General features: G+C 36.7%; 1 protein-coding gene across 1 annotated transcript in view; it reads right to left on the bottom strand.

Annotated features, from left to right (window-relative positions):
* calcrla (calcitonin receptor-like a) overlaps nucleotides 1-7,500 on the bottom strand; it is a 64,791-nt gene that overhangs the window by 56,600 nt on the left and 691 nt on the right. The gene's annotated exons all lie outside the window — the stretch shown is intronic.

Genomic DNA, 7,500 nt, shown 5'->3' with positions numbered 1-7,500 from the left:
CATATATAAGTCGCACTGGAGTATAAGTCACATTTTTTGGGGGAAATGTATTTGATAAAAGCCAACACCAAGAATAGACATTTGAAAGGCAATTTAAAATAAATAAAGAATAGTGAACAACAGGCTGAATAAGTGTACGTTATATGAGGCATACATAACCAACTGAGAACGTGCCTGGTATGTTAACGTAACATATTATGGTAAGAGTCATTCAAATAACTATAACATATAGAACATGCTATACGTTTACCAAACAATCTGTCACTCCTAATCGCTAAATCCCATGAAATCTTATACGTCTAGTCTCTTACGTGAATGAGCTAAATAATATTATTTGATATTTTACGCTAATGTGTTAATAATTTCACACAAAAGTCGCTCCTGAGTATAAGTCGCACCCCCGGCCAAACTATGAAAAATAACTGCGACTTATAGTCCAAAAAATACGGTAACTATTAATCGATATCAAATCGACATTGGGGTAGAGTTTTACGGTATACCGGTATTTAGAGATGTCCGATATATATCGGCCGATAAATGCTTTAAAATGTGATATCGGAAATTATCGGTATTGGTTTCAAAAAGTAAAATTAATGACTTTTTAAAACGCCTTTGTACGGAGCGGTAAAACACGGATATAAACCCAGTCAGCAGCCGCTCCCCTCTCCCCTCTCCCACACACAACACATGAGTTGACGACTGCAGCATGAGAGGTTTACTGGCGACGCTTGATGACCTCATCAAACCGCCACGGGCGTAGCATAACAACAACAAGAGGGTATTGTTGCCAGTGCTGTAGCCGTGGCTAACAAGCGAGCTCGAGGACTGACTAACGACACCATGTCTATGGTTTGGGATTATTTTAAAGTGTGTCTGACGGATAAAAAAACTGGCAATTTGCAACGGCTGCAAAAAAGTTGGTTATGCGAGGAGGAACCAAGACGTCTTCCTTTAATACGAGCAATTTGATCTCCCACCTCTTCAAGGATCATAAGGAGATACACGATGAATACAAGCGGAAGATGGATGTGAGCCCAGTTTATAATTTCCTGTTATACAGTATGCCAGGCAGTCTACTAAAGAAGGACTATATACATATACATATACAAACCCCGTTTCCATATGAGTTGGGAAATTGTGTTAGATGTAAATATAAACGGAATACAATGATTTGCAAATCATTTTCAACCCATATTCAGTTGAATATGCTACAAAGACAACATATTTGATGTTCAAACTGATAAACAATTTTTTTTTTTGCAAATAATCATTAACTTTAGAATTTGATGCCAGCAACACGTGACAAAGAAGTTGGGAAAGGTGGCAATAAATACTGATAAAGTTGAGGAATGCTCATCAAACACTTATTTGGAACATCCCACAGGTGAACAGGCAAATTGGGAACAGGTGGGTGCCATGATTGGGTATAAAAGTAGATTCCATGAAATGCTCAGTCATTCACAAACAAGGATGGGGCGACGGTCACCACTTTGTCAACAAATGTGTGAGCAAATTGTTGAACAGTTTAAGAACAACATTTCTCAACCAGCTTCAGTTCAGAGAATCTGGAGAAATCACTGCACGTAAGCAGCTAAGCCCGTAACCTTCGATCCCTCAGGCTGTGCTGCATCAACAAGCGACATCAGTGTGTAAAGGATATCACCACATGGGCTCAGGAACACTTCAGAAAACCACTGTCAGTAACTACAGTTGGTCGCTACATATGTAAGTGCAAGTTAAAACTCTCCTATGCAAGGCGAAAACCGTTTATCAACAACACCCAGAAACGCCGTCGGCTTCGCTGGGCCTGAGCTCATCTAAGATGGACTGATACAAAGTGGAAAAGTGTTCTGTGGTCTGACGAGTCCACATTTCAAATTGTTTTTGGAAACTGTGGACGTCGTGTCCTCCGGACGAAAGTGAAAAAGAACCATCCGGATTGTTATAGGCGCAAAGTGTAAAAGCCAGCATCTGTGATGGTATGGGGGTGTATTAGTGCCCAAGACATGGGTAACTTACACATCTGTGAAGGCGCCATTAATGCTGAAAGGTACATACAGGTTTTGGAGCAACATATGTTGCCATCCAAGCAACGTTACCATGGACGCCCCTGCTTATTTCAGCAAGACAATGCCAAGCCACGTGTTACATCAACGTGGCTTCATAGTAAAAGAGTGCGGGTACTAGACTGGCCTGCCTGTAGTCCAGACCTGTGGCGCATTATGAAGCCTAAAATAGCACAACGGAGACCCCCGGACTGTTGAACAACTTAAGCTGTACATCAAGCAAGAATGGGAAAGAATTCCGCCTGAAAAGCTTAAAAAATGTGTCTCCTCAGTTCCCAAACGTTTACTGAGTGTTGTTAAAAGGAAAGGCCATGTAACACAGTGGTGAACATGCCCTTTCCCAACTACTTTGGCACGTGTTGCAGACATGAAATTCTAAGTTAATTATTATTTGCAAAAAAAAAATAAAGTTTATGAGTTTGAACATCAAATATGTTGTCTTTGTAGCGAATATGGGTTGAAAAGGATTTGCAAATCATTGTATTCTGTTCATATTTACATCTAACACAATTTCCCAACTCATATGGAAACGGGGTTGGTAATTGCACGCCTGCATAACAGAGCCGCACTGCATGTTCACCTTTCGGAGGTCAGATGCACGTTCAAGTACCCCCCCTCCCCCCTTTTCCTCTACTTGTACGCCAGATGACCCACTCCCACGCTGTAAATCAGGAAGCTGGTGTCAGGCCCGATGCTTTGTTTAGCTCACACAAACATGGAACACCTTTTCCAAAGTGCACGGCCTCTTTCCACCGTCCACCGTGGATAAAGCTGCATGGAGGACATGACACTCCCCCCCCTTTGCTGAAACTCCACTCAGGTAGTAAAACATGAGTCCTATTATCGGATGTGTGGCCCCGAATAAGATTTTGTTTGTGGCCCCATTTTAGTCTTTTATATGACTTATTTAAGGGCCCCTATTCCACCTTAAATGTCACCGCCCCACATATACACACTAAAAAAACTCATTATTGATGTCGGCAATTGAAGGGGACCTTTTGTACAAAACCAGATTTTTCTTACCTATTGCAGGTATGTGAACCCTCTTTGAGGAAATGTCTATCTGCCACGTAAACCCTGAAAGGACATTTTGAAAATCAAGACTACATTTCCTGGAATTGGGTGCATTTCTACACTATATTTTACCTTTAGATATATTCTCATCTACTAACCTCTTTTGGTTTTCTTTTGGACAATTACATGTCCCATTTAATGTGTATTTTTTAGTAATATACTAACTATAATACCATATTTTCCAGACCATAGGGCGCACCGGATTATAAGGCGCACTGCGGATGAATGGTCTATTTAAAAAAAATATGTGTTTCATATTATAAGGCGCATTAAAGTAGTCATATTATTATTATTTTTTTTTTTTTCTAAATATAAAACACTTCCTTGTGGTCTACATAACATGTAATGGTGGTTATTTGGTCAAAATGTTGCATAGATGATGTTTTACAGATCATCTTCAAGCCGCTTTCTGACAGTCTCTTCAGGATGTGTCGTTTTATTCATAGTGTAAGGCAGTGTTTTCCAACCACTATATATATATATATATATATATATATATCTATATATATATATATATATATATATATATATATATATATATATATATCTATATCTATATCTATATATATATTTATATCTATATATATATTTATATCTATATATCTATATATCTATATATATATATATATATATATATATATATATATATATAGGGATGTCCGATAATGGCTTTTTGCCGATATTCCGATATTGTTCAACTCTTTAATTACCGATATCAACGGATACCGATATCAAGTGATATATACAGTCGTGGAATTAACACATTATTATGCCTAATTTAGACAACCAGGTATGGTGAAGATAAGGTACTTTTTTTTTAAAATTAATAAAATAAAATAAGATAAATAAATTAAAAACATTTTCTTTAATAAAAAATAAAGTAAAACAATATAAAAACAGTTACATTGAAACTAGTAATTAATGAAAATTAGTCAAATTAACTGTTAAAGGTTAGTACTATTAGTGGACCAGCAGCACGCACAATCATGTGTGCTTACGGACTGTATCCCTTGCAGACTGTATTGATATATAATGTAGGAACCAGAATATTAATAACAGAAAGAAACAACCCTTTTGTATGAATGTAAATGGGGGAGGGAGGTTTTTTGGGTTGGTGCACTAATTGTAAGTGTGTCTTGTGTTTTTTATGTTGATTTAATAAAAAAAAAAAAAAACGAAAAAAAAAAAAAAAAACGATACTGATAATAAAAAACCGATACCGATAATTTCCGATATTACATTTTAACACATTTATCGGACATCACTCTCTCTCTCTCTCTCTCTCTCTCTCTCTCTATATATATATATATATATATAATAAATACTTGAATTTAAGTGCATACTAGCTATAAATATACTCCTCCCCCTTAACCCCCCCCCCCAATCTCCCGAATTTGGAGGTCTCAAGGTTGGCAAGTATGGTTGCCAGGTGCCTTATCGCAGTGGTTCTCAACCTTTTTTTTTCAGTGATGTACCCCCTGTGAACATTTGTTTTTAATTCAAGTACCCCTCTAATCAGAACAAAGCATTTTTGGTTGGAAAAAAAAAGAGATAAAGAAGTAAAATACAGCACTATGTCATCAGTTTCTGATTTATTAAATTGTGTAACAGTGCAAAATATTGCTCGTTTGTTGTGGTCTTTCTTGAACTATTTGGAAAAAAAGTATTCAACTAATTCAATTATAAATATGTCCACCAAAAAAATCTAGCTTTCAACACTGAATATTGCATTGTTGCATTGTAATGAATGGAATAGCCTACTTGATTTGATGTTCAGTTTATGAACTTACATTCGTATTTTGTTGAAGTATTATTCAATAAATATAAAGGATTTTTGAATTGTTGCTATTTTTAGAATATTAAAAAAAAAAATCTCACGTACCCCTTGGCATACCTTCAAGAACCCCCAGTTGAGAACCACTGCCTTATCGGACACAAGAGCTCGGAAGCCTCGCACGAATCCATAAGAAGACTTGCACCTCAATGATTGATGATGTGGTTATGTTTCACGACAATCATCATCACTCATGCATTTATGAACACAACCTTTGCTTTCTTCTTACAATTTTGATCTACGGTGGCTGGAAAAGACAACAAAGGCACAGACTAAGTACCGTATTTTTCGGACTATAAGTCGCAGTTTTTTTCATAGTTTATGAAAGTTGCCTAATGTTTTTTTTCCTTCTTTATTATGCATTTTCGGCAGGTGCGACTTATACTCCGAAAAATACGGTAATTAAAACTTTGCTTCAAAGATAAGCAGTTCATTTTTGGTTGACACAATTCAGTGTGAATGAGATTCCACTGCCAGGACTTGTAAATACCACTGCTTTAGGAACACATCCACCGTGTTGTTGACACCGCCAAGGCTTTGCTGCCAAGACCTTTGTCTGTAGAAGCCGCCTTTAGACTGGCCCAGTAAACACCCGGCGTGCGGGTTGAGGGGTCAGACGTGACGGCTTGTCGTCAGCTAGTGTATTTAGTAACGATACGCCATAATCACACTCTGGTACCTACCTCGCTTTTAAGTATATCGATATACCGTATTTTTATATATCGATATAACGTATTTTTCGGAGTATAAGTCGCTCCGGAGAATAAGTCGCACCGGCCGAAAATGCATAATAAAGAAGGAAAACAACATATATAAGTCGCATTTTTGGGGGAAATGTATTTGATAAAAGCCAACACCAAGAATAGACATTTGAAAGGCAATTTAAAATAAATGTCCCTTAAGCACACGTGATTGTATTTATTTATGACAAAAAAATAAAAAAAATAATAAAAAAATAGAAAAATACCATACCCTCCCCCGCCCCCGATCCGTGGGACACATTTTCAAGCGTTAACCGGTCCGCAGCTACAAAAAGGTTGGGGTTCACTGGCCTAGTGGTTAGAGCAGGGGTGTCAAACTCAAATACAGAGTGGGCCAAATTGTAAAACTGAACAAAGCCGCGGGCATCAACCATATCAATGGTTGATATGGTTGATATCAACAATATCAATGTTGGTATCAACCATTGATATGGTTGATATCAATGGTTGATATAAATATCAACCATCGATATGGTTGATATCCACATCAACCATATCAATGGTTGACATGGTTGATATCAACCATTGATATTAACCATATCAATGGTTGATATCAACTATATCAATGGTTGCTATCAATGGTTGATATGAATATCAACCATATCAATGGTTGATATCAATGGTTGATATCAATGATTGATATTCATATCAACCATTGATATGGTTGCTATCCAAATCAACCATATCAATGGTTGATATCAACCATTGATATGGTTGATATCAACCATTGATATGGATATCAACCATTGATATGGTTGATATCCACATCAACCATAGCAATGGTTGATCACAACCATATCAATGGTTGATATCAACCATTGATATGGCTGATATCAATGGTTATCAACCATTGATATGGCTGATATCAATGGTTGATATGGATATCAACCATTGATATGGTTGATATCCACATCAACCATATGAATGGTTGATATCAACCATTGATATGGTTGATATCAATGGTTGAGATGGATATCAATGGTTGATATGGATATCAACCATTGATATGGTTGATATGGTTGATATCAACCATTGATATCAACCATATCAATGGTTGATATCAACCATTGATATGGTTGAAATCCATATCAACCATATCAATGGTTGATATGGTTCATATCAACCATTGATATGGTTGATATCCACATCAACCATATGAATGGTTGATATGGTTGATATCAACCATTGATATGGTTGATATCAACCATTGATATGGTTGATATCAATGGTTGATATGGAAATCAACCATTGATATGGTTGATATCAATGGTTGAGATGGATATCAATGATTGATATGGATATCAACCATTGATATGGTTGATATGGTTGATATCAACCATTGATATCAACCATATCAATGGTTGATATGGTTGATATCAACCATTGATATGGTTGATATGGTTGATATCAACCATTGATATCAACCATTTATATGGTTGATATTGATATCAACCATTGACATCAATAAATCAATGGTTATATTGATAACCATTGAAATGTTTTAATTTGAATGAAGTAACGTTCATGACGACCTTTCCCCCCGAAACACAATATAGAATGTGAGATATATCAGGACAATGCTTGCATGTATCATTTTGTTGTCAAAACGCTGACAAAAAAAAAGCGGGACCCCAAAAAATTTACTATTTTTATGACTCGATGGGGTCCCTGGCACCCCCATTTTGAAGACTCCTATAGCGCCAACACTGAGCAATGTCACCCTTTTTCCAAGGCGGTATAGTACCTTTTTCTAGTTCTTTATCAG

The sequence above is a fragment of the Nerophis lumbriciformis genome, linkage group LG31, assembly GCF_033978685.3.
Source record: "Nerophis lumbriciformis linkage group LG31, RoL_Nlum_v2.1, whole genome shotgun sequence".
Taxonomy (NCBI): Eukaryota; Metazoa; Chordata; class Actinopteri; order Syngnathiformes; family Syngnathidae; genus Nerophis; species Nerophis lumbriciformis.
Note: the sequence above shows the minus strand (reverse complement) of the source record. Positions and strands in the feature narration are given on the sequence as shown.